Genomic DNA, 19,565 nt, shown 5'->3' on the forward strand with positions numbered 1-19,565 from the left:
GTTTTGAAACCGAACCAAACCGAATTAGAATTCGGTTTTCGGTTTGATCAAGAGAATTGAATTCGATTTGGTTCGGTTTCGAATTAGACAAAAAAAAATTAAAATCGAGGAAATCGAAAAACCGAACCGATTCTCACCCCTACATATAATATTTTAATGTAATAATTACAATAAATATAGTAGTAAAGGAATATCAATTTCATTAATGGAATACCTTCTAATTTCAAATATTCTAAATGAAAGACGCATTAGTTTCCTTTGTTTATTTATCTAAATTAAAGTCACATTTCAATTTTAATTTCTCAAATATTTAGATTTTTATATATAACCCTTTTTTAAATAAACTTATACTATAATATATGAGAGTCACAACTAATTTCAAAATGAAATGAAAGAATATTCCACATGTGTCATTGTATTATATGTGTATGATTATAAGGAGGAATAAAAGGTAAGATAACATTTAATTTTTCAAAATTTAAACCATCAATGCAATATAGTATGAAAATTAAATATATTTTTCTGATTATATCTATCTTCCTATTTAAATATAAGAACTACATGTCTATTAATTACTTTATTGTTCTTATTTTTATTTCGAGACTTATTTTAATCTACTAAGTAGAAAAATGAATATGAACAAAAGATAAAAATATATTTGATTTTTCAAATAATATTTATGTGATTGGGTATATTCATCACATTCTCACATCAAAAATACTATAACCTCACTGCCACCACATATATATACCACCACATATATATACCATTCCACATCATTAAAATATTTTACTTTTAAACTTTTTAATAAACTAAATAATATTTAATTTTAATAACATAACACACAAACTTTAAATTCAAATTCAAATGATCCCAAAATTGCATAAATAAAAATAAAAGCTACATAAAAGACATAATTCAAACATAAAATTACCAAATGTCATTGTCAGCGTCGTTTTGGTATAATTGCTCATTTAGGACTTGTAGAAGATATTAGCAGGTTTCATGAGATTGAATTTCAAGAACTCTTGTCATGTATCCATATGCATCGGATTAAACTGTTGCAACGAATTAACTTGGAAGGTTTCATGAGATTGAATTTTAAGAACTCTTGCCATGTATTCATCCGCATCAGGATTAAACTGTTGCAACAAATTAACTTCACCAACCTCATCATATGTACAAAGCGCTCTATTTGTCGATTCAACTACCATATTATGTAATATGATACAAACATATATTATGTTGGTTATCTTGTCGTCATCCTAGAGTTATGTAACATGCTTCCCTACATGTCATTTATACTTGAGTTCTCCAAACACCCTCATAATGTTCTTCCAAGCAGATTCTTGTCTCGTTGTGAATTTCCTTTTATTTATCTAATGGTAATAAGTACATATTCACAAAAGTAGCATAATCGGGGTATATCCCATCACAAAGGTAGTAATCATGCTTGTATTCTTTTCTATTCACTGCGAAAGACATATCAGACACTTTCACGGTTAGAATATCGTTGAATATAAGGGAATTACTAGGAACATTTTTGTCAGTATTGGACCCTGACGCACCGAAGAACGTATGTCAAATCCACATATCATTAGATGCAACAGTTTCCAATATAAAAGATGTTGCACCAATATCACCTCGGGTAAATTGACATCGCAACACATTTAGACAGTTTTCTCACACCATTGCATACAATAAATGGTACATATTATTCATGTTAGACCATGCCACGCTTCATGGGACAAATACAATCTCTAAATACCATATCTTGTAGGTTTACATAATCATATTTGTCAAAAACCTGAATAACGCATGCATAAAAAAAATACACACACTCACGTATGACTCTCACATATATTTTCAAATATTCATTTGTTGTAAAATCAAATTATATTGTAACCTAAATACTTAAGTGTAGTCATAAATTTATGTGTAGTATTAATGTCTTTTCTACCTTTAGCATATAAAAAACTCATATCATACATTTAAAGCATTAATAACGCATAAAAATGCCTCTATTTTATACGAAAACAAAGATCAAGTGCTTCCTCATTATAAAGACAATATCAACAAAGTAATCATGTATCAAACGTTCAGATAAAGCTTGCTAATCTTGGTTGACAACAACTCTTGTACGCATAACATACGTGGACTCTTGATCAACAACTTTGCAAAAACCATTAAAGAATGTTGTAACAAACTCCTTGGCATCTGAATCATAATTTAAAAAAAAATCATATTTATAGTGTTTAAAATGATAAATGACAGTGATGATAGTGCTTGAAATTAAAGTTATATATATATATATATATATATATATATATATATATATATATATATATATATATATATGACAAAATTGCAAAAATGATCCCTGTGGTATGCATCTTTTCTGAGGTTTATTCAAAACCTTGACTTTTTTTGGCTTCATGGTCCTTTTGAGCTAGTTTTATTGTGGATTTGGTCCCTCGGTAAACTAAAATGACTTTAATACCTTTGGGTATTTATTTTCTAATTTTAAATTCGTTTGTTTAAATTTTAATAATTATTTATTCATTTTAATAATTAAAAAATGAGAGGGACCACCTCCTCTCTCTCATCTTTCTGTGAATCTATCTTTGAATACCTAACTCACTTTCTCATAATGATGAACATTGTTTAGTGATTCAAGAAAACACCACACACTATACACACATAAACTAAGTTGGAGGTGGGTATGTTCTTGGTTCCATGTCAGAAATGAAGATGGAAAAGGGTAGATCTGAAAACGAAAACCACACACAAGACAACATAAAATGATCCCTCCCTCCGTTTAAGAACAAGCTCATCTCCAGCTCTTCCAATTCAAGTTGTGGAAGAGGTTTTTCTTCGTGTCGGAAGATGCAAGACGCCTCATCTCCTCTGTTAGAATCGACCCTTAAAACCACCACCGAATTGTTCGTGATATTGGATTTCAGATTTCAGATTTAGGTATGATTGTTGCCTCTTCTCCTCCATTAGAATCGATTAATCCATATTTTGTTGCGATTTTGATACTCTAGATTCTACTAGGACTAAGAAGATTATAGATAATATCGAGAAAAAAAATTCAGTTTTAATATATTGGAGGATTGTGATTCAGGTGAGATGGTAGGTGAGGTGTTTGATGATGGGGATTAGGAGACACTCATAAATGGGGACGGATGTAAAGAATATTATATCGTAGGATTGTGATCCAGCGTTTCGATGGACACAATGAAGATCAAATATGGATTTGTTCTTGAAATATAGGCTTAACAAGACACATACAAACTTGAATATAAAATCAAATTTGAAGTGAAGGTTGAAGATCGAAGAACACAACAAACAAGAACATGAAATTGTTTTTCAAAACCAAATCCAAAAGATTAATAAACGAACCATGAACAAGAATTGTATTCGTACTTGACTTTTTCTCAAGAAAACAACTGGGATTTCATAAACTAAAATGGTTTTTATGATGTTCAACATAAACCCATTAGAGAGAGAGAGAGAGAGGTAGGGCTCTATTATTTTTTAATTGTTTAAATAAATAAACTAGTATTAGATTTAAAAAATGAAAGAAAAATAGAAAATAAATAGCCAAAGGTATTAAAGTCATTACAGTTTACTAAGGGACCAAATCCATATTAAAACTAGCTCAACAGAACCATAAAACCAAAAAAGTCGAGATTTGGACTAAATGTGAGAAAAAACACATACAGCATGGACCAATTTTCCAGCTCTCACTATCTCTCTCTCTCTCTCTCTCTCTCTCTATATATATATATATATATATATATATATATATATATATATATATATATATATATATATATATAAGTTTATAACCCATGAGAATCACGGTTATAAAATTAACTAAAATTTCATAGTAAAAATTTAAAATTATTAATCAATTATTTCAAATAAATTATTTTAAATAAATTATTAACTAAGAGATGTTTTTAGTTATATAAAATTATAATAGTTCATTTAAATTAATACATGAAATTATATCTCCTTATAATATATATTTATTTTATTTTATTTTTATTATAATGTTATTAATTTAATGTAGTTAGAAATATGAAATGTAAAATTTGAAATGAAGAATCAATTATTAATTTAATGTAATTAAAGTGGTAAATTTAAAATTTAAAATTTAAAATTGATAATTAATAGGTTGACATTAATGAGGATTTATAATATTGTGACACTTGTCAATAGGAGAATAAACTTATTTATGTATTGGAATAGGGATATATATATATATATATATATATATATATATATATATATATATATACACACACACACACACACACACACACACTAGGCGAATGCCCGCGCGTTGCGCAGGAACACCTATATAGTTGAAATCTTTATAAATATATGTTTTTTTAAATATAACAATAACGTTGTTGTTAAATTTGATATAATAATTCGTATATAAAATTGATATAATATATTGATTATTTTGAATTATATTATATTATATACATCTATTAAAACTACATAATCTCAATGGTTTGAATGACCTCTACCCACGGGTTACTCATAAATGAAAATAAAAAATAATATATGGTTTAATGTTATTTGTTATTGTTAATTAATTTCTTAAAATTTATCTGTTTAACGTTTTAATTTCTATCATTGTAATTATTTAAAACATAAAAAATTGTTTTTTAAAGGTAATAATATAATCGTTTATATAAAGTTAGTTTTAACTACTATTATTGTAAGTTATTTTAAGTTACTTATTTAAAAATTTAAATGATTATAAAAAGATATTTAGGAAATATTTTAGTTCAATTGAGATTACAATTTAGTTTTTGCATTTAGCACTATAATTTATCACTTTCAACTATACACAAAATATTATTTGGGTTTTTTTAAGTGAAACTGAAATTTATATTTAAGTTGATCATGTAATGTTATATTTAAATTAACAATTTAAATATTTTATCTAAACTGTTCAAAAGTTGTAGCTTTAAACTGATAATAGTTTACATATAACAATATATTAAATCTAATAAATTAAGTATAATATATTAAAAATTAAAGACGTAACTTTATAAGTATAAGTAAAGATATCATTTTAATATTAAAATTTATTTTATTGATGATTATACTTTAGGTTTGATATTTATTTAACATTATTAACTAACTTATAATCATTATTAGAAAGAAATTGAAAAGTCATGGAAGTTTCAAATGAATGTAATGTTTTGAGAGTTTCAAATGAATGAGGTTCAAAGAAAAATGCTAGACGAATACCTGCGTGTTGCGCAGAAACACCTATATACTTGAAGTCTTTAAAAATATATATGTTTTTTTTTTTTAAATATAGCAATAACGTTGTTGTTAAATTTGATATAATAATTCGTATACTAAATTGATATAATTTATTGATTAATTTGAATTATATGATAATATATATATATATATATATATATATATATATATATATATATATATATATATATATATATATATATACATCTATTATAACTGCTAATTTCATTCATTTGAATGACTTCTATCCGCGAGTTACACATAAATAAAATTAAATATAATGTATGGTTTAATGTTATTTATAGTTGTTGTTATTGTTAATTAATTTTTTAAAATTTATTTGTTTAGTGGTTTAATTTCTATCATTATAATTTTTTAAAACATCAAACATTGTTTTTTGATTTTAAAGGTAACAATATAACTATTTATATAAAGTTATTTTTAACTATTGTTATTATAAGTTATTTTAAGCTACTTATTTGAAATTTTTTAACGGTTATAAAAATATCTTTAGGAAATATTTTGGTTAAATTAGATTACAATTTAGTTTTTGTATTTTTCACTATAATTTATTACTTTTAACTATTTACAAAATATTCTTTGATTATTTAAATGGAATTGAAATTGATATTTAAGTTGATGTTGTCCACACCTTACAGTTTTGTATACATAAGACATTTGTAAATATCGTCTACTGTTGTGATCTTCATCTGAATTGGAATTTAATGCAATACAATGAATTCACGGAAATCAATCAAGGACCTCTAGTTGGCCTCTGTCAACATCGAATGTAAGAACATATTAAATCATTTACTAGTTTAATTTCTTCTATTTATTAAGCGATAATATGATATTTTCCGGCTTTATTTTCAAACCAATTGTATTCTCGTTCTCAAATTCAGCTGTGGTTTTAATCTACTATAAAATGTTTATCTTTTTGGGTTAATACATCTGGCTCATAAACATACCGATCAATATTAAATTGTGTTTGTATTATATGAATATTAATTTTTGTTGTTGTATGGAGCTATGGATAGATATGACATATATAATAACACTGACACTTGAAAAGGAAATAACCAGGGGAGCAAGTAGAATGAAAAGAAAGCCGAAAGCGACGTGCCATTCTGGAATGTAAGTGGGCCCGGCGCATCTACGTGGCGGTATCTAATTTCCTACATGGCAATAAGGGGAGCTGCTGACTGGATGCCGACAGTGTGTTCACATGGACTAGGCGTTACCAGGCTGGACCCCCGATAGCCCTCTTCACGCTGACCCTCGAGCCCCTTAACCCTCACCATATTTAACATAGACTAATGATTTATTTTCATATACATGGACCATGGTATATGTCTTTTTCAATTTATATAATAAAATAATGATTATTTATTATTCCAACATGCAACTTTCGAATTAATAAACAAGCTCGATGATTATTTACACATAGTTTTCTAGGTAGATATTAATACAGGTTAATCATTATTTTTCATCTTAACAAGTTAGTGGTGGTTAAAAAGTGTATCTTTATTTAAATTTCGTGCACAATAGCTTAACTTTTTCTAGACTTACGATTTTGGCTACAGCCGCTATCTACAACACACGATGATTAAGAGAAACTAAAGTAGTAATTAATAACTCCACAAAGTGTCCTTTTCGGTAGCTTCATGGAAGACTTAGATAGAATCAATGAGCTTGCACTAAAGATCTTAATTAATTATTCATCATACCTTGAAGAACTAGCAACGGATGTGAACTCCCAATCACTTTTCCACGTTGATAATGATGGTTAATTAAAGTACAAAATAGATTAAACTAGGGCTTTTTGAAATCTTTTAGGGCTCTTATTTGTATGCAATTAGTTCTACTTAATATTGATTAAACAATTCATAAAGTGATTTGATTAAGTTGTATCTTTTTGAGTTGGATGAATGATGGGAAGAAGAGGGGAAGCATGTGAAAACAGACTTTATTTTCCCCACAAATTCTCTCCTTTCAAGAAAAGGCTTGGAGCTACCAAGTTTGGCTTTTTCTATACATTATTTATCTTATAAATACTACTATCGAAATGAATATATTATCAGGTTGGGATATTTAAAGATGTAACAAAAAGGCTTATGTGTACGTTTTGGTAGGCTGTAACAAGGGTGTGAAAGGAATACACCATTACCTATGAATGAATGCATGTTTGGTTAGGGTAATGAAAGGAACAAGGGCATTTTTTTTGGGAGATGAAATTAATAACAAATTATGTCTTTAACCATTATCCTCATTAACTTAGATAACATCTTTTGTAGTTTACTCTTAGGCCCCTCTGAGTGGCTTCGGCGAGCTTGATTAGCTCGGTGAACACCGGGCCGAGCTCAGCTCGACAACTCGGCTAAAACTTACCGATGAGAGAGGGTATTGGGTATTGGGTATTATTTAGGGCATGAGATGTAGGAAAAATAGAGTCTGGATACCAACTTGGATCGTGAGAACATTTTCCGAACTGATATTTCTACCCTATGCCTGGGTTCTAAGAAATTCAGCCTAGGATAATCCAAGTGGACACTTACGATTCTAGGCACAGAAGTCGTAAGCCATTTTCCTAGAGAGATTCTGTGAAAGTTTCATGAAAACGAGAGCTACAATTCATAACCCTCTTTTGAGAAGGAAGAGTCGTTTTTATATTAAACGAGATTAGGGTTTTATTAGGGTTTGACCGTCATTAGTTGCTTTGTAAGCAAGTAAGGATAATCCGGATTTAATGAGGATTTAGGGTTACCAAAACTAACGTGTTTCGTTAGTTTTACAATCATCACCTTCAAGAAATTGAATTTCCATTATGTTCTTATATTTAGGTTGGGCCGTCCACTTGCACTGCCCCTCAACCTCGCCCGCTGACCTGACAGCAGGACCCCAACCAGGGGCTCTGCCCCATGGACCCCGCTAGGGGCGTTGTGTAATATCCCCTTCTAGCACGTATCACAATATTATCCACTTTGGGCTCTCAGCGCGAAAACTTCCCAGGGGCGTTGCCCCCGCTTTTGGTGATTTTAGTGTCACCATGTCATTTTATCTAACTGGAACTAACATGTGAGCCAGAGGGGGATGTTACATGCTGCCCTTAGACCCCGTCAAAGGGGCGCTGCCCCTTTGGAAACCCCAGACCCAGGGGCACTGCCCCCGGACCCCCGACTAGTCGTCGAACCGGCTTTTAATTCGATCTTATACATGCGTGCACTCCACACCAACTTGTACATATATTAGAGTATAAATTAAGAAGCCCCTTAGCTTACATGTTAGTTCCATTTAGATAAAATGACATGGTGACACTAAAATCACCAATAATCCTCCCCCATTTTAGTGTAACCCTTAAACAAACATAACCTTATCAAACCAAACCAAACCAGTACACAGTGAAAATATCGAAACGATTGAATTTCCACTTAGTATCATTGATGTGTATTTTTAATGCACTAGTTTTTTTATTTATAATTCCTAGTTTATCGCATCTAAACTACACCTTACAGGCAGTGAACCCGATCGAGTATAATATAGGTTTGATAAGCAAGGATGTCGAACTCAAGGGAAACAATAGTGAATTAATTTAGAATGTTTGATTATAGGTTACACAAAACAAACAAAAGCAATAAAAAGAGAAAGGTTTTATAAATCTCAACAAATGACTAATTAGTAAATCTTGATAAACTGATTGGAAAACAAATCTCTTTAGGTACTTTGGTTTAGACAAATTACATCTTGAAAATTATGGATAATTGCACAAACAGATTTATTTATTTATGTTCACCGATTTCTAATATGATTAGGTTCACATTTACTATTACTAATCCTTTAGCAAACATGTGAATTCAAGCAGTGATCAGTTGATTAAACTAACAAGTTTCCTAGTGTTCAGCTCATATCAAGTACGACTTGTAATATTAGTTAATCAAATTTGTTAATTTAGTTAACTCTTGTATGATTGGTCATCACAGATACTCACACATTAACTTACTTATTTTCTAGTTAACCCTAGGTTCATGTTACTAAAACTAGGCATACAATCTTGTTTTCACAAAACTATAAGATTCAAGCAATCAAGAAGATGTTCATATAACTCAATATACTTGGTTATTAATAGAAAATAATTGTCATTAACACTGTTGGGTCAATATTATGGTTTATACTTTGCTTTTCTAGGAAATTGATTTGTTATGTAATATTATATAGATGTTTACGGCCCAATGGGTGTTTACGGCCGTAAACCCATTTAAAGGCCCATGTTTCCCGTGTGTGTGTGTATATATATATATATATATATATATATATATATATATATATATATATATATATATATATAGGGGTGAGGAGTGTAAGGAATAGATTGATGAAAACTAGAGGAGCTTAAGTGTGTGCATTCTAAGGTGTGAGAGAAACTAGAGAGAAGAGTGTGTGTGAACTATGTGTATGGAGCTTCAATCATTTCATTGAATACATCATAGATTCATCTTCTTCTTCTTCTCCTTCTCTTCTATTTGATCTGACATCATCCGTTTGATTGGGAGTTTGTGGCCGGAAACTGGTCGCCGGAGTTTGCGACCGGCGGTTTACGGCGGCGGTGTGCGACCTCGGATCGACAGAACGACTCGGCTTGGATCGCGGTTGGAGAACGGCTCGGTTCGACAGCATTAGTGTCTACAGCGCGCTTTAAAAAAAATAGAAATGGATATCGGGGGTGCAGGGGATCGAACTTGCGACCTCCGGATCAGCAACCCAAGCGCCTAACCATCTCCGCTAGCTAACCCCTTGTGCATTCACTTTGAAATTTTAAACTTAACCATTCCCTACCGCTTTCAAATTTTGCATTTTTGTCATTTTCAGCCCAAAATTGATTTTCCTTTAATTTTAAATTCTTTTTTCAACCAAAAATTTTAGTTTTTAAATTTTAAATTTTTATTTTTGACTTTTTACTTAAAATTTTGATTTTGACTTTAAAGTTTGACCTTTGACTTTAAACTTTGAATTTTTCGTTTAACTTTTAAAATTTCAAATTTAGCTTTTCGGTTTGACTTTTCAAGTTTGACTTTTCAAGTTTGACTTTTGAGTTTGACTTTTTAAATTTGACTTTTGAGGTTTATAGTCAAAGGGCAGTTTTAAATTTAAGTTTGACTTCTAGTTGTGCTTTTAATAGTTTTTTGAAGTTTACGAGGGAATTGAAAAACATGAAAGAGAGTCGTCGGGAGATGTTAAGACAAAATTTCAACATGTTCGATTATATCCCAGGAGAAACCCTCGAAACTCAGTTGCAACGATTTACTACACTTACCACTGAGATGAATATAGCTGGGATCTTCTTGTCCAAATATGAGATAAACAAAAAGCTATTGAATTCACTTCCGAAATCGTGGGATATGGACGTGGCTGACATCAAGAAGACAAAAGATCTCAATCGTCTTAGTCTGGCTGATATAATTGAAGAATTTAACGCTTTGAATTGTCGAAAAACAATGAGTTCGACAAACCTCTCGGTCAATGAAGTTTCATGTTCTCAATCATGTGAAGTTTCATGTACGCTATCTAGTGAAGACACGATTAAATTTCTTCGAGAACAAATTGATTTATTAAAAAGGGAAGTTGAGGACCTGAGATATAATGGATATCAACTCAGGAAAGGACAGAAACCCCTAAAGGTTGAATTAGAAGAAAAAACCAAAGACTTTAGGAAACTTCAGGAAGAGTATAGCAACAAGTGTGAAAATTATAACTATATTAAGAGACAACTTGCTCCTATAACCGAAGAACTTGACGCTTTGAAAATTAAGTGTGGAAAAACAGACGTTAGTTTTAAAAATTATGCTGCGTCAAGTCAGACAGTCGAGTCCTTATATGAAACCCAATTAAAATTCAAGGAAAATCAAAACAAGGGTCTAGGGTATGATAGTGTTCCTCCGCCTTTCAATCATAAATACACATCCATCCCTATGACACATGAAGAAATTGACAGGGAGGTACATCTTAAATATGGAAAACCAGCTGGATTTGTGTCAGGAGGATTCATTCAGGTTGAAAATACTAATGTTTCTGCTTCATGTGCAGGTAAAGTAGCAGAGGATGAGAACAAGGAAAACACCATTGAACAAACCAACATCTCCTTGAACTCTGAATCTGTTGCTTCGAACTCAACTGCTTCCGATCAACCTGCCGTTGAGAAATACAGGCTACCAATTCCAACGCAACAGAGTTCTTGTGGCAATTGTGCATGTCGGAAAAATCAGAGACAAGGCAAGGATACGTCACCAGGGACAGGAAGAAACAATTTCCCAGTGAAGAAAAAGACTGTTTTCACTGTGGAACACCTGGTCACATTGCCCGAAATTGTCCAAATCGCGCATACGTTCCTTACTACGCACAAGGCTGGCAGAACGCGCCAAGAGGGAGATACTCCAAAAGATACCCCTCGAGATCATGATCAGACATTGACGACTGGAATGCCAAGAAGGCCAAGAATGTAACTCCCAAGGACAAGAATCCAAATCCCAAGGACAAGAAGGGAATGTCGGCCAAGAAGTCTAATCCAAGAGATGCTCCCGTGAAGCCAAAATCAAAGTCATCTCAACGGCCGACATCAAGTTCAAAAGCAAGTACCGGGCCACCCATCAGATCAAAAAAGAAATGGGTTAAACCCAACTACAAATGGGTTCCAAAGGCTCACTCTCCCAAATCTGCTAATGCTTCTAACGTTTCTACATCTTCTGTTTGTGATAAACATGATATGTCTTGGGAGAAAGTACCGTGCAAGGATGACAAAGGTTGACCCAGTTTTAAAATGGACTGGGTTCCAAAGACCACCTAATCCCGCTCTGTGTCGGAGCGGCTATGGAGGCATATCATCAAACTTTGGTTTGTTGGTAGTGGCTATTCCAGGCACATGATAAGGGACATCTCTCAACTGTACAACATTCAGACCTTTGTTTGAGAGTATGTGTCCTTCTGCGGGAAAGGAAGAAAGAAAGAAAGGAAGAGATCACAAACGAGGTTAGTGCTTAATGACATGAAGAATTTTCGGATCTGTTCTGAGATTATGCGTATTATTCTCAGACCTTCTGGATGCCAATTCAATCGGTGACTTACGGTTTGAGTTTTCTTCTCTATACTCCTGAGTTTTTCTTAAGCTGATTCGCTTTAAAGACTAATTTTTGTTTTAGGATAGTTTAAATTTGCGCATTTACTTTCGTTTCTCTCCTATGTACAAATTTAGGGGGAGAAATATAAACAAAACAAAAAGTAGAAAATAAAAAAAAATCAAATAAAAAAACATTAGAAAATCAAAAAAAAATGTTGGTTATGAAATGTGCTTGAGAGAGATGTTTTGGGAAGTGATATTATCAAGTGATAACAAGCAACCTGAGTCTGCGTAACGTACCCAAATTTGAAGGGTCTATGCTCTGGTTTGATGCGTCGGTAGGCACGAAAATTTTTAAATGGACATGACTAGGCAGAGTTGAACTTAGGAAATTTATTGACTTGAAAAATCTTGACCTAGTTAGATCCGTTCAGCCTGACAATACGACGCTCGGATAGGTTGAGCATGGAGATATATATGGGAATCTACTCGTCACATTAAATGAACCGGTACTTGGAACCGTGGTTTAACTTTTCCTCGATGTGCGGATTCTGTCCTTAATTCCGGTTGGATGGGGCGACTAGTAAATTTCGATAAATTAGGTATGTAGAATATCATTTTCTTTCTTTCCGTCTGTTAGTCATATGTTGTCTCCTTTGCGTGACTTCCAATCTGACCTGGTACACAACATATGCAACTCTATTTCTCTGCATGTTATATATCTGAAATACTTCTTATCTATTAGCCATATGCTGTCTCCTTTGCGTGACTTCTAATCCAACCTGGTACACAACATATGCAACCTTCTACTTCTCAACCCCTCTGAAGTAATAAGTAATAGAATTCTGAATCTATCCTCTCCCTGAATGGTTGTCTGCTCACCCAGTGTAAGGAGTACTCTGGAAGTTCTTGATGGCTGGGGCATATTTGGAAGCGGGAAACATGTTCTAGTACAATTAAAATTGAACACTCAAAGATTGTCTATAGATCTCGCTGCTCAATTTAGGTGGACAACAATATCCCTGGTCGTCGTCAGCTGAATGGTCCTTAAGATATAGTATCCAGGAACTTAGGATCAAATATAATATCTAGGAACTTGAGTTCACCTTGTCTTGTAACAAATAATATGTCCTAAATTTGTCACAATTTTTCGTGTTTAAGTGGACAACAATACCGACGATCGACCAGACAAAGATATGAATATGAAAGGTACCGACAAGTGGATAAAGGCTGTGTAAAAAACTTTGATCCCAAATCACTCTTAAAGTTAGATATCATATTTATTTTTGTTAAATTTGTCATAGTTTTTTCTAATTTAAATATTAGGGGAGAATTAGAAATTAAAAATAATGAAAATAAAAAAAAATTCAAAAATCAAAGAAAAATCAGAAAAATTAAAAATCCAAAAATAGTGTTATTTCTGTTTTATTTCTTGTTCAGAAAAATCAAAAATCCAAAAATATTTTTGTTTCTGTTTTAATTTGTGTACTAAGTTTTCTTTTAGTTTTGTTTTGTCTTGAAAAGTGATTTCAGGTATAGATAAGACTCATGAAGTTTGTGTCGAAGATTTCTGAGCCAAGGCTTCATCCGTGAGCATCGAAGAATTCGCATTCGAAGGAGCAAGAAATGAAGATTATTCTTTCAACATTCAATCCTTCAACCCCAAAAGCAAGGTGAAGATGCACTTGAAGATTATGTGACGGATTGCATTGAAGCCTCCTCAATCAGTCTGCTGCTATCTTGAACCTGCTGAAGTGATCCAAAAGATTTATTCTCTCTGATGTTCTCTCTGAAGATTCTCTAGCTGAAAGTGCTATCTTTCAAGAATCAATATGTCAAGCCTCCTCACCCAACATGCGTTCAATGCCAAATTCTGAAGAAAAGCCCAACCGCTCAAGATGAAGTCATTCATTGAAGATTCATCAAGTTCATCGTGAAGTCGTGAAGAATTTGAAGATTAATGCTGAAGCCAAGTTCCCAATGAAGATTATCAAGAAAGTTAGCTACTTTTTAGGGGAAGCTTGTTGGGTCATTTAAGAAAAGAAAAGAAAGCTATAAACCAAGGGGGAGATTGTTGGGTCAATATTATGGTTTATACTTTGCTTTTATAGGAAATTGATTTGTTATGTAATATTATATAGATGTTTACGGCCCAATGGGTGTTTATGGCCGTAAACCCATTTATGACCGTAAACCCATTTAAAGGCCCATGTTTCCCGTGTGTATATATATAGGGATGAGGGGTGTGAGGAATAGATTGATGAACACTAGAGGAGCTTAAGTGTGTGCATTCTAAGGTGTGAGAGAAACTAGAGAGAAGAGTGTGTGTGAACTATGTGTATGGAGCTTCAATCATTTCATTGAATAAATCATAGATTCATCATCTTCTTCTTCTTCTCCTTCTCTTCTATTTGATCTGACATCATCCGTTTGATTGGGATTCCGCACCATCAAACGGATCTGATTGATACACAAGCAGATTAGGGACTTACAAACACATGAGGATCTTTTAACAAGATTAACAAGATAAATTAAACACGAATAAAACAATCCAAGTAGCAATTAATCCATAAATCAAGGTTTCATCTAATCATAAACACAAAGCAAAGGGTTTTAACACCCAAATCAAAAAGTAATTGCATATAGAATCATAATGGAATACTAAACATGTTCATGTTAACAAACTACATGATTACCAACATGAATCTGCTCTCCAGTCCTTTAGATCTTCGCTCCATATCAGCTTACACTACTCGAAAACAGCCCTTTAATGACGCACAAACAACGACACGCAGTGATTTACGATACGCTAAAATGTGCGCCTTAAAAATAATGTTATCTCTTCTAAAATTTGAAGGATAGAGGACACACATTTATGCGTTCCCTGAAATTAGTGTGAGAAAAGAAAAAAAAAGAAATATGGAGGGCACCTATCATAAAAAGCGTATCATGTAAAGGCGTCGCTTTATGTTTTTTTTTTTTTTTTTTTTTTTTTTTTTTTTTTTTTTTATGAAGGCGCGTTCTACGTATTTTTTTGGGAAATGAAATCCTAAAAAAATTAAACACCCCGCCCGATACTCCTTCTTCTCCTTCTAAAATCCAATCCTCTGCTAAGAACCCTAAATCATTCACAACCATTTTTCATTCCCAAAAAAAAATTGAACATCACGCCTACTACGACTCCCCAAATCACCCTAAATCATAAATCCCTAAATATCAAGAACCCTAATTTGTTCTTGAGAAATGGTGCCTTAGATCAAAAACTGTGAATTCAACTTCGAATTAGTTCAGGTTCTCACAATCAAGAACCTCCCCATTCTATAACTCAGAAAAAGCATCAATGCACGCATATTGCACCTGCGCCGGAGTCAGCAGTTCGTTATCCCATATGTTCATCGTCACAGCCTCAGGCTTTATCAATTCCTTCCGCAAGATATTTCTCATAAATTCTATCAATCCTAACCTTTATCTGAATCAAGAAACCCTAATCTTTCTCTCTATTCACGGGCCAGTAATCCTGGCAAAGAAGATCAACAACATATACCAACTGGTTCGATTTCTCCCTAAAACTGGTACAACTTCTCCTAAATCCGACTTCACTCCACTCTCTGAGTTTGTTTTCTCCCTAATTGATGCATCCACCTTCTCATATCTCCCCCTCTACCGGGTTTTCTCTCATCTCTCTCCTCCATAGATGAAGATTGTCGGAGATGTGAAGGGAGTAACCGAAGGAAACCCTAAAACTACTCTGATTGCACAAACACTTCTTCTCCTACGACTTTAGGTAAGTTTCTCCTCCATACAGTATAAGTTCTTCTTTCATGTTTTTGCATCTTTAATCTTTCAAATCCCTTTCTTGTTCTTCTTTCAGTGTTAGTCTACCGTCGTTATCTTCGTGGAAACCCTAACGACCTAAATCCGACCGGTAATATCATCTCAGTCGACTCCCCAAGATCTACAAATGGTGCGTTTCTGTTTTCTCTTTCCCTCTTAAACCCTGTTTTAATGTTGGGAAAGCAAGAACTAAAATAGGTATTGTTGCAATTTTTATTAACAAAATTCTAGTATTATTAACAAAAGGGACTTCGACTTCCACTTCCACTCATGGAGAAAGGGAATGGAACTCATGAAGAAGCAAGTAGCCCAGTGGTATTCTCATCAAAAGGGGATACAAGTCCTCTTCAAAAGCTTCAGAATCAAGTTTTCAGAGCACTGAAAGGTTTATCTCCTCCTTCTGAAGATAAAAGCAGAACTTACAATCCAAAAGTATTAACTAGCCAAAAACGTTAACGGGCAAGCTTTCAGTTGGATGCCCTGGTATGTAAATATGTAATATCTTTCTTTTTTTTTTCTTTTTCTTTTTCTCTACTCCTATCTTTCATTCATGAATCTTGAATTCTTGATGATTGTTTATCATTTCCAAATCTTTTAGCATCAAAGGATATTGAAAGAACCTTCTAGGCTATTTAAGAGCATGGTAGTGGTTGGATTGCATCCAAATTGTGACATTCAGGCACTTCAGAGGCAATATTTTGATAGAAGATGATAAACTGATAAACATCACTCTATTTTTACAAGAAACAAAGCATCATAAACTGATAAACATCACTCTATTTTTACATTACAGGTTGTCCAGATCATAGAGGATATGGTTGAGAAAGGTTCTAAGACGATGGATGTGAGGAACAAAGATGAGGTTATTCTAAGGATGAAAGCTGTTGTTGCTAGCAAACAATATGGACAGGAAGATATTTTGTGCCCTCTTATTGCAGATGTACTACTTGTCTGTTCTTTTCTTGTTAAATGGGTATCATTCATTAGGTCAAGTTATAAGGATGACTGATTTTTTTTTTGTGTTAATTTTGCATTTCAGGCATGCATACAAGTTTGCCTAAAGAACCCGATGAATTTCAATGTTGACAATGTGAGAGTTGCAAAACTTGTAAGGGGAGGTTAACAGATCAGTTGGTCCCCAGTTGCAAAAGTTTAACAGATCAGTAAATGAGAGTTTGAGGGTGCAAGAACAAACCCTAGCTAAATTGCCAAAAATAATGGTTGTTGCTTCTCATGAACAATAGGGGATTTTACCATCAATTGGTCCCTAGTTGGCATCACCTTCATCACTAACTGCCTTCTTTCGTGGAACTTCCTCCTTTTTGGCCACTGGTTGTGATCGCCTGTAAACAAACATACATCTTTAAAAGGAATTCAACAAACCTAGGGTGTATCATCATGATCAGACATTCTAATGCTAAATATATCTTAAAATATAAGATTAGAATAAATTTAAGACTCAAGACACATTTGTGGGCATATCTAAAGTGGATTCAAGTGAATGGTCTAAAAGAATTCCAAATCAAACCAAGTGCAAATGGAAGCTCTATGGGAAGCCAATATTCAAATCTATACATGCATCCAATTTAAAACTGAAGATGCTTTGACCATTTTGATTACCAAACTAACACAATGTTATGGAATCTGATTTGGAACCAGATAACAATTTCTTGGATCCAAGCATCTTAGAATTATTTTGACAGTTAGTATTTAGGAAGACGTTTTTCTAGCTGTTATAAAAGGATGCTGCTTAGATTCATGTATAATGTAAAATCCTAGCAACAAATGCACATGTAGACAAATTCCTAAGGGGGTATCTTTTAAACTGATTCTTTTATAAAAAATAAAAAAACTACTTGACTGTTTATGTATTTTTACTTTTTTAGGTGCGCAAAGTACTCACACAGATATTCTCGTTCATCAACGTTTAGCTATTCAATAGGTAAATTGCATAAAATATGTTTATATTGTATATCAACTTTTTTTTTTTAATAAAAATGCTGATGATTATATATTTTTTTGGTGGTAGTTTTTTGTTGAGACGTGAGTGTTGCTTGTTTAGTAATGGTGAATATGTGAAGTGAGGATTGGTTGAATTAGAACAATGGTGTTTTTATGCAACTGAGGAAGTAAGAACTTTTTATATCTTTATATATTTAAAAAAAATTGATTTTGTAGTAAATAATATTTGATTTATTTACAGTATGCGGGGACCGCATGGGATGAGTTGAAGCATATCAGACAAGCAGTTGGATTCTTGGTTGTACATCAAAAGCCCAAGTAGACTTTGAATGAAATTACCAATGAAATTTGTCCTATATGCAAATTTATTTTAATAGTAATAAATATTTTAATTCCGTTTTTCTCTTTTATTATATTCAAGATTGTGCATTTTTGTCATTTATGCAGGTGCTTAACATGCAACAACTATACAGAATCAGCACCATGTATTGGGATGAAAAATACGGGACCCACAGTGTTTCATCAGAAGTAAGTTACTACTCACATAACAAATATGAATTCCATCTCATAAAAAACTTAAATCCTAAGGGCAATTTCATAATTAGGTCATTTCAAATATGAGAGTCATGATGAAAGAGGACTCAAACAATGCAGTCAGCAACTCATTCTTGTTAGATGACGACTCTAGGTAAATATCTCAAGACTTGAAAAAAATCTTTGCAGGGGAAAAATCGTCTAAAATGGGGATATTTGTTTGGGTATGATGCAACATGCCGTTCTTTGTGGATGACATCTTAAAGTCTATGCCACAAGTAGACATAGGAGAGATTGAACCTCCACCTTTGATACAAGAAAATTCAGGTTTTGTGTTTTTACATCAAAGGGCAGAATGATTGATGTCATAGTATAGAATATCTCTATTCAGACATGTGTATACAGAATTACAGTCAGTCTTTTTTTTTTGGTGTGTTGATACTCTTTTTTTTGTTGTTTTTTTATTCCTGGACAGTTTGGGATTTTTATTATTAGTGTCCGGGGTCCAATTTATTTTGTTGGCTTCCTTTGATCCTTTTGGGGTGGGGTTAAAAGGGGTAATTTATTGATTTTTTAGATGATGATATGGCAATGTTGCCAAAAGTGTGTTTTAAATGGGAGGGTGGATTAGGGTTTTTTATAGTTGCAAATTGTTGGGTTACAATTTGTGGTAGTGGTTGATCTGGAAACTCATTACACACATGTTAGGTTTCATTCTTTTATACCATATCATATGATGATGATGCTTATATTATCCATTATCCATTATCCAATCCTACATAGAGTTTGAACCTCACCCCATGTATCTATGCAGGAATATCTTGAACAACAT

General features: G+C 32.7%; 1 pseudogene; it reads left to right on the top strand.

Moving 5' to 3' along the window:
• The first annotated feature begins 16,507 nt into the window (after positions 1-16,507).
• LOC128127846 (myosin-17-like) lies at positions 16,508-19,092 on the top strand (annotated as a pseudogene).
• Positions 19,093-19,565: the final 473 nt, after the last annotated feature.

This window comes from Lactuca sativa, chromosome 8 (genome assembly GCF_002870075.4).
Source record: "Lactuca sativa cultivar Salinas chromosome 8, Lsat_Salinas_v11, whole genome shotgun sequence".
Classification (NCBI taxonomy): Eukaryota; Viridiplantae; Streptophyta; class Magnoliopsida; order Asterales; family Asteraceae; genus Lactuca; species Lactuca sativa.